We start from the raw sequence: 19,209 nt of genomic DNA, 5'->3' as shown, positions 1-19,209 counted from the left end.
CGCCGAAGATCTGGGCTGTGAAAGCAGCAGGCCGAACCTGGAGAGCCCAGACGGCAAGTGTCGCGTCATGCGCGAGCTTCCTCGAACAACTGATGACACGCACACATTGACATGCGAGGAAGAAATGGACCCTCTTCTTAAAAGGACACGGGTCTCCACTCACTCCATCCACTGTCCCTGGGCGCTCCCCCAGTTTGCTCGCTGTGACCCGCGGGCAGTTTAACAAGCAAAGCACTTAGTCTATGCCAGTCACATACATTAATCCATTCAATGACAAAGGCTAGAAAGCATATAAAGCTTCCAAAAATAATCAGAGGCTTAAGTCGTCTCCCCCTGCCTTCTGCTGGTGGATTTCTCTTGCAATCACTAATTGCTTTTATTTCTAGCCTTGAGTTAAGTGGTTAAAATTTTCTTTGCAAATACAAAAAATATTCAAATGGCAGTATGAATTCTGGATTACGAGGACAATGTGCTCAGTGATAACAGCGACTGGTTAGGAACCGTCACAAAGTGCTGTCTACTGCCTCGCCTCCCATCATGGTCCCCTTTTACTGATCAGATGCCGAACAAGTGGCAGAGATAAGACCCAAAGCTCGGCTCCTACCAGGAAAGGCATACCTAACCCGTTTCCTACTGCTGCCCTATAAGCTTTCTAGGAAACAGGAGGGCAATTAACAGCTGCATCAAGGCTTGTACCCAGTGTCTTCATGGAAGGAAAGATGTCAACCCAGGGGGTGGTTGTACACCGAGACTTCTGCTCACTTTCCTTACTGCTGAATTAGAGAAATAATTTAATGCAGTCCTTACCATTTCGAATCCTACTAAATTCGGTTTGATACTTATAAGGTGGTAGACTTGAGTAAGATTCAAATAGACTCAACTAAATGGTCCTATAGAAAGCCAATTCTAGGGAGTGACCTTACGAGACCAGTGAAGCAGAGAGCCAATTCTTGTCGGACTGGAGACCCACAGTCCAGGTATTACAACTCGTCTTTTCTTGGTGGGGAGAAGCCCAGACTTTTAAACACTTTATGGTTACTAGTTGCGTTCTTTTATGTTGGGTATTTATTAATTTCAGAAAAAGAGTTTACTTGGAAGGGATTTTAGAAAGTAACATTGCTCAAAGCTAGATATTTTTAGGTGCTTAATTGAGTTGTTTTAGTATCCAAAGTGGGCATTTTGGTTAAACTTTCCTTAGCACTTTTCCAGGTTCCTATTACAGTGGCCACGCGGAGTGCAATCTGGTGCCCATCACTTTTGGGCTATTGGGTTAGCTCGAGTTAGGACTATTGTCTAAGGAGAAGTTTAGCCCTTTCTGTGGCTCTCCTCTGGACTTGCCTCAAGAGGTGGAGAATGGCTTTCCACGCAAGCCTGTGGCTTCGCTTCCTTCGTTTCTAATGAGAGGATGTCAGCCTCACACCCAGCTTGGCTGCTTGCTAGTGCCTGGTAGGCACCTTCCACATCACTGTTAGGAGTTCACGCACAAACCCAACTGCAAACCAGTTACCACCCAAAGCTCAGCTGAACCCTGCCAGCTCAGCGTGTGTGGGGTCACTATAAAAATGCCAAAATCTAAAAAATAAGGCAAAATTCACTCCAAACTTAAGCTGGACAAGCAGATGACCATTTACCTAGAGTGGGTAGTAATCACTCCCTGTAGAACTACCCTTACCCAGTTGGACCCCATCTAGATTGGAGAATGCACTACGAAGTGGCTCTATGCAGCTCATTGTATCTGCTGTGTGTTATTACATGAAACAAGGTCCTGTTCATTTGGGATAAATATGATCAAATGCTAAAATTAAAAGATGCAAGGCAGGAAACATTAATTTATCAACACATATGGCTGGAGGAGCATGCAGGATCAGAAAGCATTTGACCAGTATAGTATATTATGAAACATGATGCCAACAAGACGCTTATCCTGGTTGGGTTTCCCCTAGAAGCAGACCCTGAGCCAACAAATTGGGTGCAAGTGGCTTGCTAGGGAGTGACCCCAGGAAGGACAGTGAGGAAGGGGAGTGAAGCAGGTAAGGGAGTCAAGGGGTGAAAATGAGCACTAGGGCTCTGTTCCCCTGGGGGGCCCTTGAGAAACAAGTGGAACAGGTCTCAGCACCTTCTGGCCAGAGGGCAGGAAGGCTGACTTTACCCATGGACTCTGGAGTGAGGGCTCCCCCACCAGTGACCTCTGATTCAGCAGAGCCCAACGTATCTTTTGGGGGACAATTCAACTGCAGGCATTAGCGTTATTTCATAAGCCAGCGCTTCCACCGCACCTGCTCCACATGCCAGTTCCGCACAGGTGAGCGGCACAGTCACTGTGATGGTGCAGAATGGGCGTGGGAGATTGCCACTCATGGCGCATCAACAATGGCATCTGTCACAGTGAGTTTTATGTGTCAACTTGACGAGGCTACAGGGTGCCCAGACATTTGGTTAAATATTATTGTGGGTGTGTCTGCGAAAGGGGGTTTTGGGATGTAATGAACATTTGAGTAAAGTAGATGGCCCTCCCCAATGTGGTGAGCTTTATCTAATCAGTTGAAGACCTAAATAGAAAAAAAGACTGACCTTTTTTTCAGTCTTTCAGTAAGGGAGGATTTTCTCTGGTTCTTCAGCCTGTGGGCCCCCTGCAGAGCAGATGTGCCCACCTCCATAGTCACATGAGCTGCTTCCCTGTAATAAGTCTCTCTCCCCTCCCTCTCTCTCCCTTTCTCCCAATTGATCAGTTGGTCAATAGAAAGAGATTCTATTGGTCTGTTTCTCTGGAGAACGCTGACTGACACAGTGTCCTGAGGCCGTGCCATCTGGCTGGGGAGAGATGTGTCTTGGGATTCTCCCCCTGGGCATCTGCTTTCCAAGGTCCCCTCTGATACCATCTGCCTTGGTTTGTCCCCTCCTGTCCCCGAAGGCAGACCCTGAGCCAGGGCTTCAGTGCAGGCTGCCTATTTGGGAAGTGACCATGAAAAGCACAAAGGAGAAAATGGGACGATGGGACAGGGAAGGGGAGAAGCTAAACACAAGGCTGCCTTGATGGCAGGTTATTGCTACGGGCACCTGGGCTGCAGTCCTACTGGGGCCTATGCATTTCTGGGAGAGGCTGTAACAAAGTCTCACAAGCTGGGCAGCTCAAATAAAAAGAAATATATTCTCTCCCATTTCTGAAGTTTGGAAGTCTGAAGTGAAGGTGTGGGCAGGATTGGTTCTTTCTGGGGCCCAGAGGGAGAATCTGCTGCAGGTTTCTCTCCCAGCTACTGTGGGTGGCCAGCCATCCAAGGGAACCTTCTTGTACTGGGTATAAATCGCCCTAATCTCTGCCTCTGTGTTCACATGGACTTCTCTCCCTCTGTGTCAGTGTCTGAATTTCTCTCTTCTTATAAGCATGCTAGTCACTGGGTGAGGACCCACTCTGATCTGGGATGGCCTCATCTTGACTTGATTGTATCTGTGAAGAACCTATTTCTAAATAAGGTTGCATTTACAGGTACTCGGAGTTAGGATTTCAACATATCTTTTGGTGGACAATTTTACTCCCAATAGTGCCCTTTGAGAAATCAGGACCCTGCCCCAGAAATATTACATGAGAGGAAGGGGAAGTGGAACTTACTATCACATCACTCAGAAGGAACATGGTGTCCTGGGATCTCTGTGATGCTAGGATCGATTGGTGCGTTCTGGTGTTACTATCCAGATCCATCCATTATGATTCCACCCATCATCATCTATTTGCTTCAGCAAGTATTCATAATTCCTACTAGATTCAGTGTTTCATTCAGAATTGCCATATCTTGATAAGTCCTTCAGTTATATTTCAACTAGAATTCTGCAAGAGGTACTGCTCTTTATCAGCTATATGTGTACTCTGAAATGTAGTTCCTACAGGAAAGGCAAGATAAATGCTCACTCATTTTCCATTGTTTACCACTTTTCAGCATCACGAGTTGGTGCTCCAGCATCCTGCAGAGGAGACCAGTGATTTTTCTGAATACCATTATGAATTCACAGACTTTGAAAAACACATTTGGTACATTTCAATTTCTTATTTCCCTCTTCTTAATTTCTCTTTTTGGAATTCTTGGGAGACCTTTCTCCATGAGTCTCTCCCACTTCTGAATATCTGAGCAGAGGTAATGACAGCTTTTGTTGCAGACTATATTTTCAAAAGTCTTTTAAAGCAAACAGCCTTGGAAAGTAGATATATTGTTCCCCTTTTGGGCAGAGGACAAATTTGCTTGCCAACCAGTAGATTAAAAAAATGTCTCTCTCTGGGAGAGTTTGAGCAGGTTTGCTTGCAGTGCCTTTAAAGACTAGGGTTGCCCAAGCTTGAAGTCCCTTAGCTGTGACACAAGCCCACCATGCCTGCAGCCTTCCCCTGGGCCGCCTCTGCATGGCCTCATGGGATTCAGAAGCAAGGAGCCTGTTATGAACCTGAAGCCCATGCTGCCTGCTCAGCCAGGGTTCATATGGTCCTTTGTTTCTGACCCAGGAGTCTCGTGTCTTCTTCCAGCATCCATGAAACTGTGGCTGACTGTCTTAGTTTGTGAGTAGGGTAAAAGCTCAGATCCATTCTAGTTCTTCACAGTGCCTTTATTCATTTCTCAAGATGAATGCTCAATTACCCTTTTCCTTCTAAATATAACTTTCACTGTGTCCCATGAGTTTTATTAGAAAGTACATTCTTTTCCATTGCTTCCAAGGGGATTTATAAGTTCCCTTTCGATTTCCTCTTTGGCCAAATCCTTTCAATTTTTTTAATAGATAAATAATAGATGTACATATTTGGGGGTTACATGTGATAATTTAATACATTCATATAAAGATTTATTGTAAAGATCAAGTCAGTGTAATTGGGATATCCGTAACCTTAAATATTTGTCTTTCCTTTATACTAGAAACATTTGAATTATTCTCTCCTAGCTATTTTGAAATATGTAATAGATTATTATAAATTATAGTCACTCTACTGATCTATCAAACACTAGGTCTCCTTTCTCCTATCGAACTATATTTTGGTATGCTATTAAGCAACCTGTCTTCATCCCTCGCTCCTCTCCACCCTTCCTGTCCTCTGCTAACCACCGGTCTACTCTCTCTCTCCATGAGATCCACTTTTTTAGTTCTCACATATAAGTGAGAGCATGCCATATTTGTCTTTTTGTGCCTGGCCTATTTTACTTAATAAAACGACCTCTAATTTAATCCATGTTACTACAAAAAAATTTCATTCTTTTGTATGGATGAACAAAATTTCATAGTTTATATATACCATTTTTTAAAAATTTCATTCATCTGTGTTTTGTTTTGTGACAAAGTCTCACTCTGTTGCCTAGGCTGGAGTACAGTGGCGTGACTGCAGCTCACTGCAGCCTTGACGCCCTTGGCTCAAGTGACCTTACCACCTTAGCCTCACAAGTAGCTGGGACTACAGGAATGTGCCACCATGCCTGGCTAATTTTTTTGTGTTTTTTGTAAAGATGGGTTTTTGCCATGTTGCCCAGGCTGGTCTTGAACTCCTAGCCTCAAGCAGTCTGCCCACCTTGGCCTCCCAAAGTGTTGGGATTACAGGTGTAAGCCACCACACCCAATCTTATTCATCTGTTGATAGACATTTAAGTTGATTCCATTACCTTGGCTATTGTGAACAGTGCTACAATAAACATGGAAATGTAGATATCTCTTTGATATATTGATTTCCTTTCTTTTAGTTTTTTTGTTTTGTTTCGTTTTGAGGCAGAGTCTCGCTCTGTCACCCAGGCTGGAGTGCAGTGGTCCGATCTCAGCTCATTGCAACCTCTGCCTCCCGGGTTCAAACAATTCTTATGCCTCAGCCTCCTGAGTAGCTGGGACTACAGGTGCCGACCATCATGCCCCACTAATTTTTGTATTTTTATTAAAGACAGGGTTTCACCATGTTGGCCAGGCTGGTGGAACTCCTGACCTCAGGTCATCTGCCCACCTTGGCCTCCCAAAGTGCTGGGATTACAGGCATGAGCCACCGTGCTTGGCTCGATTTCCTTTCTTTGGGATATATACCCAGCAGTGGGATCGCTGGATCATATGGTAGTTCTATTTTTAGTTTTTTGAGGAACTTCCATACAGTTTTCCACAGTGGCGGTACTAAATTACATTCCCACCAACAGTGTATGAGGGTTCCCCCTCTTTGACCAAATCTTTATCTAGGAACATGTTTTCTTAATTATCAATGACTTCAGAGTTCATCGGCCGTTGATTGAGATTAGGCAATCATGCCTATATATTCCTACTTTCTAAAACTTGCTAGGATTTTAAATATTTCATGAACTTATGAAAAAATGTGTACACTCTGTTCAAGAGAATATGCAATTATATAACGAAAAGTTTTTATAATTTATTAAAACACTTTTTATCCTGAAATAATTTTATATTCACAACAGGTTTCAAAAAGTAGAGAGAGTTCCCATGTGCCCTTCACCCAGCTCCTTTGATGATAATGTCTCACATAACCAGAGTATGCTTTCAAAATAAGGAAATTGATGTGGGTACAATACTATTAACTAAACTATAGACATTATTTGGACTTCACCAGTTTTTACATGTACTGTATGTCTATGTGTGTAGATAGTTCTATAAATTTTACCACATGCATAGATTCTTATAACCACTACCACAATCAGGCCACAGAATTGTTCCCAAAACTACAAAAAACAAAAACAAAAAACTTCCCTTTAGCTACTTTTTCAGACTCACACTGTGCGCCATTGAGGTTTTTTTGTTTTGTTTTGTTTTATTCTGTTTAGACAGTTTTTGCTCTATTGCCCAGGCTGGTCTCAAACTCCTGGGCTCAAGCAGTCCTACCATTTTAGCCTCCCAATAGCCAATTGAGTTTTTACATTTTTTCCTGTTCCCACCTTTTTTGTCTATTAGAAATGTCGATTCTCATGGACATACTTTTTTTAACTTTTATTTTAGGTTCGGGGTACATGTGCAGGTTTGTTACATATGTAAATTACATATCATGGGGGTTTGGTGTACAGATTATTTCATCCCTCAGGTAATTAGCATAATACCTGATAGGCAGTCCTTTGATCCTCTTCCTCCTCCCACCTTCCAACTTCAAGTGGGCCCCAGCGTCTGTTGTTCCGTTCTTTGTGTCCATGTGTATTCAATGTTTAGTTCCCACTTACAAGTGAGAACAAGTGTAGTATTTGGTTTTCTGTTCCCATATTAGTTCCCTTAGGATAATGGCTTCCAGCCCCATCCATGTTGCTGCAAAGGATGTGATCTCCTCTTTTTATGGTTGCATAGTATTCCATGGTGTATATGTACCACATTTTCTTTAACCAGGCTACCACTGATGGACATTTATGTTGATTCCATGTCTTTGCTCTTGTGAATAGTGCTGCAGTGAACACGCATGTGTATGTGTCTTTGTGGGAGAACGATTTATATTCCTTTGGGTATATACCCAATAAAGGCATTGCTACATCAAATGGTACTTCTATTTTAAATTATTTGAGAAACCATCAAACTGCTTTCCACAATGATTGAACTAATTTGCATTCCCACCAGCAATGTATAAGTGCTCCCTTTTCTCCACAACCTTGCCAGCATCTGTTATTTTCTGATTTTTTAATAATAGTCATTCTGAATGGTGTGAGATGATATTTCATTGTGATTTTAATTTGCATTTCTCTAATGATTAATGATGTTGAGCATTTGTTTTGTATCCTTGTTGGCCGTGTGTGTGTCTTCGTTTGAAAAATGTCTGTTTATATCATTTGCCCATTTTTTAATGGGGTTGTTTTTTGCTTATTAGTTTATTTAAGTGCCTTGTAGATTCTGGATATTAGACCTTTGTCAAATGCATAGTTTGCAATTATTTTTTTCCCATTCTGTAGGTTGTCTGTTTACTCTGTTGAGAGTTCCTTTTGCTGTGCAGAAGCTCTTTAGTTTAATTAGGTCCTATTTGTCAATTTTTGTTTTTTTGCAACGTTTTTGGCATATTCATCATGAAATCTTTGGCAGGGCTATGTCCAGAAGGGTATTTCGTAGGTTATCTTCCAGGGTTTTTAGTTTTAGGTTTTACATTTAAATCTTTAATTCATCTTGAGTTGATTTTTGTATATGGTGTAAGGAAGGGTTCTAGTTTCGATATTTTGCATATGACTAGCCATTTATTGAATAGGGAGTCCCTTCCCCATTGCTTGTTTTTGTCGACTTTGTTGAAGATAAGATGGTTGTAGGTGTGTGGTGTTATTTCTGGGCTCTCTATTCTGTTCCATTAGTCCAGGTAACTGTTTTTGTACAGTACCATGCTGTTTTGGTTACTGTAGCCTTGTAGTAGAGTTTGAAGTCGGGTACAGTGATTCCTCCAGCTTTGTTCTTTATGTTTAGGATTTCCTTGGCTACTTGAGCCATTTTTTTGATCCATATGAATTTTAAAATAGTTTTTCTTTGTTTTGTGAAGAATATCATTGGTAGTTTGATAGCAATGGCATTGAATCTATAAATTGCTTTTGGCAATATGGCCATTTTAACAATATTGATTCTTCCTGCCCATGAGCATGGAATGTTTTTCCGTTTGGGTCATCTCTGATTTCTTTGAGCAATGTTTTGTAATTCTCATTGAAAAGATCTTTCACCTCCCTGGTTAGTTGTATTCCTAAGTATTTTATTCTTTTTGTGGCTATTGTGAGTAGGATTGCATTTGCTTTTTTTTTTTTTCCTTTTTCTTTTTCTTTCTTGAGACATGGTTTCACTCTGTCACCCAGGCTGGAGTGCAGTGGTGTGATCATGGTTTACTGCAGCCTCAACCTCCTGGGCTGAAGCAGTTCTCCCATTTCAGCCTCTCACGTAGCTAGGACTACAGACACAAGCCACCACACTCAGCTAATTTTTAATTTTGTAGAGATAGGGTCTCCCTCTGTTGCCCAGGCTGGTCTTGAATTCCTGTGCTCAAGCAATCCTCCTACCTTGTCCTTCCAGAGTGATGGGATTACAGGCATGAGCCACCACTCCTGGCCAGATTGTGTTCTTGATTTGGCTCTCAGCTCGGACATTGTTTGTGAATAGAAATGCTACTGATTTTTGTACATTGATTTTATATCCTGAAACTTTGCTGAAATTGTGTAGCAGATCTAGGAACTTTTGGGTAGAGACTATGGATTTTCTAGGTACAGAATCATATTTTCTGCAAACAGAGAGAGTTTGACTTACTCTCTTCCCATTTGCATGCCTTTTATTTCTTCCTCTTGCCTGACTCCTCTGGCTAGGACTTCCAGTTCTATGTTGAATAGGAATAGTGAAAGTGGGTATCCTTGTCTTGTTCTGGTTCTCAAAGGAAATGCTTCAAGCTTTTGCCCAGTAAGTATGATTTTGGCTGTGGGTTTGTCATAGATGGCTCTTATTCTTTTGAGGTATGTTCCTTCAATGCCTAGTTTGTAGAGGGTTTTTAACATGAAGGGATGTTGAATTTTTTCAAAAGCCTTTTCTGTTTCTATTGAGATGACCAGGTGGTTTTGTTTTTGGCTTTTTTAATAAATAAAATAAAAATAAAATCACTTTATTGATTTGCATATGTTGAACCAACCTTACATTCCAGTGATAAAACCTACTTGATTGTGTTGGATTAGCTTTTCCATATACTACTGGATTTGGTTTGATAGGATTTTGTTGAAAAGTTCTGCATCTATGTTCATCAATGATATTGGCCAGAAGTTTTCTTTTTTTGTTGTGTCTCTGCCAGGTTTTTATATCAGGATGACACCGGGCTTGTAGAATGAGTTAAGGAGGAGTCCCTCCTCCTCAATTTTTTGGAACAGTTGCAGTGGAATGGTACCAGTTCTTCTTTATACATCTGGTAGAATTTGGCTGTGCATCCATCTGGTCCTGGGCTTTTCCTGGTTGGTGGCCTTTTTAATATTGATTCAGTAAGAACTCATTATTGGTCTGTTTAAGGATTCAGTTTCTTCCTGGTTCAATCTTAGAAGGTTGTATGTTTCCAGGAATGTATACATTTCTTTTAGATTTTCTAGCTTGTGTGCATAGAGGTGTTCATTGTAGTCTCTGAGGGGGTTTTGTATTTATGTGAGTTTAGTGGCAATGTCCCCTTTGTCATTTCTCATTGTGTTTATTTGGATCTTCTTTATCCTTTTATTTATTAGTCTAGCTAGCAGTCTGTTAATCTTATTTATCATTTCAAAAAACCAGTTCATGGATTCATTGATCTTTTCTGTGGTTTTTTGCATCTTGATTTCCTTCGGTTCAGCTCTGATTTTGCCTCTTCCTTGTCTTCCGCTAGCTTTGGGGTTGATTTGTTCTTGTTTCTTTAGTTTCTCTAGGTGTGATGTTAGATTGTTAATTTGAGATCTTTCTAATTTTTCGAGGTAGATGTTTAATGCTATTGACTTCCCCCTTAATGCATTAGCTGTGTCCCAGATATTCTGGTATGTTGTATCTTTGTTCTAATCAGTTTCAAATAATTTCTTGATTTCTGCCTTAATTTCATTGTTTACCCAAAAGTCATTCAGGAGCAGGTTGTTTAATTTCCATGTAATTATATGAGTTTGAGTAATGTTCTTAGAATTGATTTCTATTTCTATTTTTATTGCACTGTGGTCCAAGAGTGTGTTTGATATAATTTCAGTTTTTTAAAAATTTCTGAGGATTGTTCTATGGCCAATTGTGTGGCTGATTTTAGAGTATGTGTTATGTGCAGATGAGAAGAATGTATATTCTGCTGTTTTGGTGTGGAGAGTTCGGTAGATATCTATTAGGCCTATTTGGTCAAATGTCAAGTTCAGGTCCCATATGCCTTTGTCAATTTTCTCCCTCAGTGATCTGTCTAATACCGTCAGTGGGGTGTTGAAGTCTCCCACTATTATTGCGTGGTCAACTAAGTCTCTTCATAGGTCTGTAAAAACTTGCTTCATCAATCTGAGTCTTCCTATGTTGGGTGCATATATTTAGGATAGTCTTCCTGTTGAATTGAATCCTTTGCCATTGTCTAATGCCTCTGTTTGTCTTTGTTGACCATTGTTGGTTGAAAGTTTGTTTTGTCTGAAATTAGAATTGTAACTCCTGATTTTTTTCTGTTTTCCATTTGCTCGCTAGATTTTTCTCCATCCGTTTACTTTGAGCCTATGGGTGTCATTGCAAGTGAGATAGGTCTCTTGTAGACAGCATATAGTTGGGTCTTGCTTCTTTATTCAACTTGCCACTCAGTGCCTTTTAACTGGGGCATTTAGTCCATTTACTTTAAAGATTAAATATTAATATGTGCAGGTTTGATCCTGTCATCATGTTGTTAGCTGGTTATTATGCAGACTTGATTGTGTGGTTGCTTTATGTCAATGGTCTATGTACTTAAGTCAGTTTTCATGGGGCAGGTAACAGTCTTCCCTTTCCACATTTAGCATTCCCTTAAGGACCTCTTATAAGGCAGGCCTGGTGGTGGCAAATTCCCCTAGCATTTGCTTGTCTGAAAAGGATGTTATTTGTCCTTTACTTATGAAGCTTAGTTTGGCTGGATATGAAATTCTCAGCTGGAATTTACATTCTTTAAGAATGCTGAATATAGGCCCCTAATCTCTTCTGGCTTATAAGGTTTCTACTGAAAGGTTTGCTGTTAGCCTGATGTGGTTCCCTTTGTAGGTGACCTGCCCCTTCTCTCTAGCTGCCTTTAATATTTTTTCTTTCATTTTGACCCTGGGGAATCTGATGACTATGTGTCTTGGGGATGGTCATTGATATCATTTAGATATTTGTCCCTGCTCAAATCTCATGTTAGGATATAATCCCCAATGTTGGAGGTGGGGTCTGGTGGATGGTATTTGGATCATGGGGGTGGATCATTTTACTCACCATGAGTAAAAGCTTCCTGAGACCTCCCTAGAAGCAGATGCCAATGTTATGCTTCCTGTACTACCTGCAGAAACATGAGCCAATTAGTCCTCTTTTCTTATCAATTACCCAGTCTCAGGTATTTCTTTATACCAATGTAAGAACAACCCAATACAGTCATCTTGTATACTATCTCACAGGGGTTGTCTGCATTTTCTGGATTTGAATGTTGGCCTCTCTAGCAAGGTTGGAAAAATTTTCATGGATGGTATCCTCAAATAAGTTTTCCAAGTTGCTTGCTTTCTCTCCCTCTTTCACTGATGCCAGTGAGTTGTAGATTTAGTCTCTTTCCATAATCCCATATTTCTTGAAGGTTTTGTTCATTCTTGTTTGTTTTGTTTTGTTTTTGTTGTTATTTTTGTCTGATTGAGTTATTTCAGAGAACCAGTCTTTTAGATCTGAAATTCTTTCCTCAGCTTGGTCAATTCTGCTGCTAATACTTTACACTGTATTATAATTTTTTTTTTGAGACAAGGTCTTACTCTGTCACTCAGGCTGGAGTGCAGTGGTGTGATCTCAGCTCACTGCAACCTCCACCTCCCAGGCTCAAGTGATTTTCCTACCTCAGCCTCTTGAGTAGCTGGGGCTACAGGTGTGTGCTACCACACTTGGATAATTTTTGTATTTTTTGTAGAGACGGGGTTTCTCCATATTGCCCAGGCTGGTCTGGAACTCCTGGGTTCAAGTGATCCACCTGTGCCAGCCTCCCAAACTGCTGGGATTATAGGTGTGAACTACCATGCCTGGCCTGTATTATGAATTTTTTTTTTTTGAGATGGTGTCTCACTCTGTCGCCCAGGCTGGAGTTCAGTGGCACAGTCTCAGTTCACTGCAACCTCCATCTCCTGGGTTCAAGTGATTCTCCCACCTCAGCCTCCCGAGTAGCTGGGACTACAGGCACGCACCATCATGCCAGACTAATTTTTGTATTTTTAGTAGAAACAGGGTTTCACCATATTGGCCAGGGTGGTCTCGAACTCCTGACCTCAAGTGATCTACTCGCCTCAGCCTCCCAAAGTGCTGGGATTACAGGCATGAGCCACAGCACCCAGCCATGTAATTCTTGAAGTGAGTTTTTTAGCTCTATCAGTTCAGTTCTTTCTTAAAACAGCCATTTTGTCTTTTATCTTCTGTATCATTTTATTGTATTCCTTAGATTCCTTGAATTGGTTTTCAACTTCCTCCTGAATGTCAATACTTTTTATTCCTATCCATATTCTGAATTCTTTTTCTGACATTTCAGCCATTTCAGCCTGGTTAAGAACCACTGTTGGGGAACTAGTGCAGTTATTTGGAGGAAAGAAGACATTCTGGCTTTTTGAGTTGCCAGAGCTCTTGCCCTGTTTTTTTTTTTCTCATTTGTGTAGGCTGATGTTCTTATAATTTTTGAAACTGGTGTCCTTTTGATGGGGTTGTTTTTAGTTTCTTTGATGCCCTCAGGGGTTCGTTTGTGGTATAAGGTGGGTTCAGTCAACTGGCTTCGATTCTAGTTTACTATTGGGTCTTGGAGGAGGCCCCTTCAACCACTGTCTCCATGCCTATGCTTCTTTTATTGGGTGTTCTTGTCCACGGGGCTCCCTCAGGCAGGGGCTGCAGTTGGCAGAGAGGCCATACCCTTGTTGGGTCAGCCTTAATCTGCTGTCTGAGTGCCTCCTGAAGGAACACAAGGTTGTGCTTGCCAGCAGAGTTCAGGCAGAAGAGAGACTGCTGGGCTGAAAGCTCTAGCAAGACTTGCCCACTTGGCTACCAGCAGCGGGGTTGGATAGGGTTGCCCATCCTGCTGTCTGGATATTTCCTGGGACAACAGGAGGCTACATCCTCTGGCTGAGTTCACACAGAAGTGAGAATCCTGGGCTGGAAGCGCTAGCAGGTGTTGCTTACGTGGTTGCCAGTGGTAGGGATGGGTGGGGATGGGTGGGGATGGGTGGGGATGGGTGGGGTCTCCCACCCTGCTATCAGGGTGCTTTCTAGGACAGCAGGAGGCTGCTGCTGCACTGAGTTCAGGTAAAAGCAGGGCTGCTGAGCCAGAAGCTAGTGCCAAGCCCAGTCCGGTGAGGACTGGTGGTGCAATCTTACTCCTCCCAGGTCCTGCAGCTGTGGCTCTGTTGGAGCTATGGCATCAGTGCTGGTCTGCTCTGGGACCCAATGCTTGTAGAGATGCCCTTGGACTCAGGAGTTGCCCCCACAAAATGTCCAGGTGGCTCTCTGCCTGACTCTAGAAGCACAGTGGGGGTGTTCGGGGGTGCCAGGGAGATTCTCCCATTCCCAATCTTACACAGGTCCCTGTGGAGAGTGTGAATCCCCCAGGGGTCTCCACTCACTCACTCATCTTTTCCCATATTGGAGAGGTTCTCCTGGCTACTCACTAAGCCCAGACTGGCTGGGGCCCAGCTTTGCTCCTCTGTTCTCTCTGTGTCCCACTGCTGTCTTGATGGATCCCGACATGGTTTCTCAGATGATCGACCTGCAGGGTCAGTGTTCACCAGCCCTTTTGTTTCCTCTCAGTAAGAGTGGTGCATATGAGCTGCTTCTAGTTCACCATCTTGGCCCCTCCTCTCACGGACATAAATTTTTAAATCATTTTCCCTAAATTCCAAATTATTTTAAAAATTACATAAGATGTTAGATGCACAGGTTGGTTGAAAACTTTTGCATCTTTCTCATAAGTTATGCCTTAAATCAATTCATAATGTCCCTTCCTCATTCTTCTGTTCCTAATTTTAGCATGTCTGGCATTTTTCTATCCTTGTTTTCTTTATACTTGTATTTACCTGATAATTCTTTGCCCATATCTTTATTTTCAAGCTTTTTTCAAGACTTCGTTTTAAGTGAGAGTGCATAAATAGCATGAAGTCAGGCTTATTTTGTGTACTTGACAGTGTATTTTCTAAAAGAAAAATAGTCCATCCTGTACTGACTGATACATTCATTTTATTCTCTTTATTTTAATAAATTATTATTTATTTTACATTGTTGTTTTCTATTTTCATTTCCCATGTTTTAGTTCATTTGTTCAAATTACTTTTCCGTTTTTGTCCTTTTGTTAAAACTTAAAAACAGCATTATAATTTTCCATTTAGAAAATAGTTATCTACCCTTTATTGGCTTACAGTCAGACACATATTCCTCTAGTTTTAAAAGTGAGATACCATAATGCACTGCTTTTCCACCATTAGGTTCTTTCTTCTTCCAGCTCACCACCCACATGAGCAGGAAGAGACATGCAGAGGGCCTTGAGCTGTGCTCCTGGCACCACCCCACTCACATCACAGAGCGACCACTAGAGAGCTCTGGCCTCCACTCATCTTTGCCTCCAGTGCCTATATTTTTCAATCAGTTTAGTCGTTTTAGTTTTCAATTATTATTAGAGTTTCACTTGTAGAATATCCCTTCTTTTCCAGGAGTTTTTATTTAGCTCTTATATTACACATGCTCAGGGAATGTAATCAAATGTGCACTCTCTCTCCCCTAAACTATGTAAATAACATGGGTGGGTGGGTGTCTGTCTACTGTTGCTCGCATCATTTCTTCTTCCTCATCCTTTCATACATCCTAAGGCCCTGGTTCTGGTTTGTGTGTTGTTGGTGTTATGTCTCAGAGATTTACCTCCAGTGGGACATATGGGTGATGAACTATTTAATTTCATCCATGTTTGCAAATCTGTTTTTATCACCCAACCAGTGATTGCTATCTTGGCTGGATAGAGAATGACTAAGATGCAGTCTGTCTTTCTCAGTAATGGCAGGATATTATTCCATTATCTTACAGCTTCTGGTGTTGCAGATAACGAGTCCTATGCTAGTTTGATCCTTTTATTCTTTGTGAATAACTGGTTATTTTGGTCTAGAAATTTATAATATTCTCTCCTTATCATTAGATATTAGAACTTTCATGAGGCTATGATTACATGTGCAGGCACGGGTGTGCACGTGCACATGTGTGTGCATGCATGTGTGCACATATCCATGTTTATCATCGTTTTTGCCTGAAACTTCATGAGTCTTTTCAAATTCCTGACTCAATTTCTCTTCAATTTAGAAGTATCTTCTTTGATTATTTGTTTAATACATTTCCTCCATGTCTTCTTCTTTCTTTTAACATTTTAGAACTTTTATTATTTTCCTGTGAATTCTTTACGTGTTTTCAGTGTCTCTGATATTTTTCCTAATGATTTCCATCTCCTTCTATTTCCACTCACTTTCAAAGAACCAGGGAATATTTGTCAGCAGAAGAAGTGAAGAGACCCATCCAGAGGACAGAGAAAACAGAAAAGGGATAAGAAAGTTAGCAGAATAGCATCCAGAGGACGGGGGCAAGAGTTCTGGTATGATAAACACATTCACCAAATTTGAGATGGGCAAGGTATGTGTGTTTGGAGAAGAAGTAAATGGGGAATCAGACAGATGAAATTATATCGTTTATCACCCACATGTCCCACTGGAGGTAAATCTCTTCAGACATCACACCAACACCGCACAAACCAGAGCAGGGGCCTTAGGCTGCATGAAGGGATGAAGAAAACAAAATGGTTGTGAGCAATGCTAGATGGACGCACACACACCCACGTTATCTGTGTAGATTGGGGAGAGAGAGAAAGAGAGCACACGTGCACACATTCTGTTATGAATTGTCTAAACTGCCTGAGATTTGTGCTTTGAGATTTGTCTTCTCTTTTAGATGCTAGTCCAATCACTTGGATGTTCTTCTCCTCTAATTCATCAATTATTTTGTAATTTTAGCTTCACAAAGTTGTGTGTGTGGGTTGCACTTAAAACTCCATAAGCATATTTTTGTCTTGTGTTTATAATTTCAGAAATAAACGTATATTTGCAGAACAAAAATTCTCTCCTGCGCCATCAGGGGTTTGTGGTGGTTAAAACAATTGTTCCATTATTTTATGGCCAAAGTAGGGGGAAAGAAGGCTCAGGAGGCTTGGAGCAAGTGGCAGCCCCTCTCCTGTTTCACAGCACAGCTGCCCCCAGCATTTCTGCCCTCCCCAGACCCCACACTCCAATTCCTCATTTCCTTCTTTCCAAAACACAATCCAAATTTGGTGAGTGTGTTTATCACACCAGAATTCTTGCTCCTGTCCTCTGGATGGTATTCTGCTAACTTTCCCATCCCTTTTCTGTCTTCTCCGTCCTCTGGATGGGTCCCTTCACCTCTTCTGCTAAGAAATATTCCCTGGATCTCCCCATCTCGCCTTCCACACCCCTACTCTCTCCACCTTCCTTGTCTCCAATCCTAACCTTTAACAATCTCTCCACAACTCTATCATCTTCTCTTCAAGTTATTGTCCTATATTCTCCCTCCCCTTCCTAGTTCCTCCCCCCTCAATCACACTTGCGTTGAGTAAAACTCCTTCACTAGTTTGCTAAACGAGCCTCAAAACTAGGAATGAAGCATATTTTTTGTGGAAGTTATAATTACCCGGCAGGTACCAGAACTTCCCCAGGGCTAAGTAGGAAAGGCTCTCGCACCATTTTGTTTCCAGAAAGAGCACGAACAAGAAGGTCCAAAACAGGACAACACTCTTTCTTAATGGTCTTGGGGCTAAAAAGCCTCTTGAGAATCTGGTGGAAGCTAAGGAAACTCTCCTCAAACACAGAACATTTCAGAGGGCACTTGGATGCCCTGGGGTGTAGCCATGGGCTTCAGATTAAGCGCGTGCTCGCTCAGGAGCAAATGCCAGTGGAGGAAACACGAGCCTAAAGGATTCCACTGCCCAGAAAACCTACTCAGGAGAAAGCAGCAGGCACTGGAAGATTAAACCAGTCCAGCGAGCTCTTGTTTCTATGCATCATCAGGATGCCATGATAGACAAGGCTTGTTGGAAAGTCAAATGTTTTACAAATAAAAGCTGTTTTCTTCTCCAGGTGAATTTACCTAAGAGAGGCTTGCAAGTGCTGTCCTCAGTGCCCTTGCCTGGGTGTAAAATAGCAGAGACCGAATCCAGGACTGAGTGCGAAAACTGCTGATCGGTCGCAAAGCCTGAAACAAATACTGCCTTAGAAGTGAGCGGTACTGTGATTCTTCTGTTAAAATGCCCGTTCATGCTTTACCTATATTCTGTGCAAAACTAAAAAAAAAAAAAATTATACTGGAGAAGTACTTTTTGAAGCAGAACAGAAGCAGATACCAACAAATAAATATTTGATGCATAATTAGTTCCCTGCCATATTTTGTACCTGGGTAGTAAATCAATCTTACATGAACATTTTTTGCTTTATATGGCTTTGGCCATTTGAATGTAAATTTTATTTCCAGAGGGAAGCATTTTTAATTGTCCTGGTTGCTGTTTTTGTTTTTATTTTTATTTATTCCCGGAAAAAAAAGGCACATCAATTAAATTATGAGTTTGATTAATTGGAACCCAATTTTAGAAGCTGCGTCTTATTGAATATACGGAAGACCTTTAAGAAACAGGGATTTTTGAGCTTGTCCTGGTCCTACATTTCATTAAGAGTCTGCCTAGATAGTGTGAGCTAATTAGCCCGGGGTGAGAAAGCCTCATCCCCACCAAACAACTTCTGGTGGAGGGGGTTCCCTTAGCTCAGGAAACTGGTTAGAGATGAAGGCAATAAAACGAAACGAGGGGTTCACAGAGGAGTTAGAAAATAAGGAGTGGAACAACCAGCCCAATAAAGAAGTCATCGGTCAAAAGGGTTAAGAACGAAACACAGAAAGGACAGAAAGAAAAAGAGAATAGGCTCATGGCAATATGCGAGCACAGGAGGTTCTAATAAAATGTGAGTGTGGGGTGCCCCCTAATTCAAATGTAAGGCTAAACGTGGTTTAGAAGTAAAGTATTAGGATAAGGAAACACATTAAATGAAGAAAAGGCAGCATACATACATGTGTTCATAGCAGTGTAATTACTTCATGTAGGAGCCTGGAAATATTCGTATCACTGGGAAAGGGCGTGGTAAACAGGGTAGAACCTTCACAGACCATTGTGAGGTCAGCAGGAACGTGAAGAGCGTGAGGTCAGTGTATAGAAAATAAGCACGACCGTTTATACTACAACTACAGCCACACCCCAGAAAAGCAGGGGTCCGTGGCCCCTACAGCCGGTCGCCACATCGAGCCCTGGGCATAAGGGAGAGTTCTATTTGGATGCGGTCCAGGAGCGCGCGTAATCCTGTCAAGGTTGGAAGACAATGCAAGCGTTTCCCATGGCAGGACGGTGACTCTCTTCAAACACGAACACTGATCTGAATTACAAAATTTCCTAAAAGGCAGGTCATACCTGTTCTGGTGCTGTTCTCTCTCAGCTCCCAACACGCCCTCCTGTGCTCTGCTGCATCACACTGCGCCGGAGCCTCGCAG

At 41.8% G+C, this 19,209-nt stretch overlaps 1 long non-coding RNA gene across 1 annotated transcript; it reads right to left on the bottom strand.

The window, feature by feature from the left end:
* Positions 1-8,721: 8,721 nt before the first annotated feature.
* On the bottom strand, positions 8,722-18,792 carry LOC134757092 (uncharacterized). The gene is made up of 3 exons (XR_010130703.1): positions 18,736-18,792; positions 17,767-17,959; positions 8,722-11,905 (listed from the first exon to the last, which is right to left on the bottom strand). It is a non-coding gene; the product is annotated as an uncharacterized lncRNA (long non-coding RNA).
* Between the last annotated feature and the right edge of the window lie 417 nt (positions 18,793-19,209).

The sequence above is a fragment of the Gorilla gorilla genome, chromosome 14, assembly GCF_029281585.2.
Source record: "Gorilla gorilla gorilla isolate KB3781 chromosome 14, NHGRI_mGorGor1-v2.1_pri, whole genome shotgun sequence".
Taxonomy (NCBI): Eukaryota; Metazoa; Chordata; class Mammalia; order Primates; family Hominidae; genus Gorilla; species Gorilla gorilla.
This window is presented reverse-complemented; position numbering and strand designations above follow the sequence as displayed.